Source organism: Buceros rhinoceros, unplaced genomic scaffold (assembly GCF_000710305.1).
Source record: "Buceros rhinoceros silvestris isolate BGI_N320 unplaced genomic scaffold, ASM71030v1 scaffold5234, whole genome shotgun sequence".
In the NCBI taxonomy this organism is placed as follows: Eukaryota; Metazoa; Chordata; class Aves; order Bucerotiformes; family Bucerotidae; genus Buceros; species Buceros rhinoceros.
The window spans coordinates 19,278-21,085 of NW_010407529.1; positions in this window are offsets into that span (position 1 = coordinate 19,278).

Genomic DNA, 1,808 nt, shown 5'->3' on the forward strand with positions numbered 1-1,808 from the left:
TTTCTCGGTTTTCAACTATAAAGAGGTTAATAAAACCAGCAGACATCTGTCCTCCCCATGGCCCCTTTGACAGTTGCACCTTGGCTCCCCATTAGACCCCCAGTTTTATCCAGTCTTCCTCATCCAGTGCACTCGTGCTCCTTGGCACAGAGTCAAGATGTCAGTGCGCACAAAGGGAAGTGGTGTTGGCATCGGCATAAAACGCCGTGTGTGTAGACTGATCTGACTCATCTGGAGTTGAGATCCTGAGCGCACGGCAAGAGAGTTGGGCTCCAGGTCTGTTGGTAGCAAAGCAGCTCTCTGGAAAGACCATGGTCCACTTAGCGTAATCCCAATTTCATGCAATAAGAATAAAACAAACCAAAAGACATGTGTGGCCACGGTCATAAAGCTTCACCGCTCGAGTTACTGCAGGGAAGCTTAGCCCCCGCTGAGCCGTGATGGTTCAGGGCAGCACGGACGGGAGCACTCCACTGCTGGAGAGCCTCAGAGGAGCACGCAGCCCTGCCTGACATCTCCTTCACACCGCCTGCCACACCGGGGAGAAGGTTTTAAGATCCTGGTTGAGTCTCTACCTGGCAAAGCTGCTCTGTAGGAACCCAACCCTCATCGCATGGCACCAAGATTGGGGGAGTAAAGCCTCTCTCTTTATTGCCAGCCGGATCTTTAGGTGAGCAGCTGAGGAGGGTCTGTTGGCATTGCCCGCTCCCGGTTGTACTGTCTTGTGATAGACACGGGGAGACGTCCAACCAGCGTAGAGGTGCCTGACAAAGCCAGTCTGCTGGCTGTTGTAGGAGGAGTCAGTTTAACTTAATTAGGCTGCTGGAAAAATAACTTGCCCACGAATTAATAGTCGTGCCTCTGGTCTGCCAGCTGAATCGACCATCTTCAGCTGCAGGAGTACTGGACGTGCCTGGGAACAGCTCAGGAGGCTGGGACAGTGCCAAGGGGCCTTCTTCCAAGAGCTAGCAAGATCCAGCCCCTAGGGGTGTGGGATTGCATTTAGTGGCAACACTATAAACCATCTAATGTGCATTCAATCCCCTGACCATTTGTTCGTGCCTGCTGTGTATCGGTCCAGCTGAACGTGGAGTCACGAGGGAGACTGACATGGCCAACTGATCCAGCTGGAAAACTTTTCTGAGAGTGTTTTTTTTTTTCCCACAGGCAGCTTAATATGCAGATCTGATTTTTACAAGGCAATGAAAATGTAAGAGAAATATAAAATAAATAAGACATAAAAATAATTTGGAATGAAAGAAATCCAAACCAGGACAAGAAAGACGATGTTACAAGGATGGGAATAATTTGGGAAGGGGATTTATGATGGCTGGGAAGAGGAAAGGGGGCCTCTCAAATGTCCATGATGCCAGAGAACCACTCAGGTAGAGCTTCAGGTGGTAAGAGCTGAATCCTCTCCTGGCTGCAGAGGATTTGTGTTACACTTGGATGCAGTTCCACGCCCTCTGGTACCTCTCAGCTCCCATGGATACGGCTGGAAATGGGGCAGCAGCCGCGTGCCCTGAGCTCAGGCCCCCACCTCCTGGGCTCTGGGGCCATCAGCCCATGAGCCTTCCCAGAGTCATTCCCCGAGGAGGAGACGAGGCTGCAGAGAGCTCTGGAGGTTGCCTGTGCCAGGAGGATCAGCCCGTCATTTGTCTCCCTCCATCCTCCCTGTCAGAGGCTCAAAATAGCCGCGCTCCTGCAAGACTCCTGCGCGGGGTCACGCCTGTTTGTGGGGACGATCCGCTTCCACTAATAGTGCTTGAGGACATTCCTTGGCGGGTAGGTTGCCTTCTATATCTCAG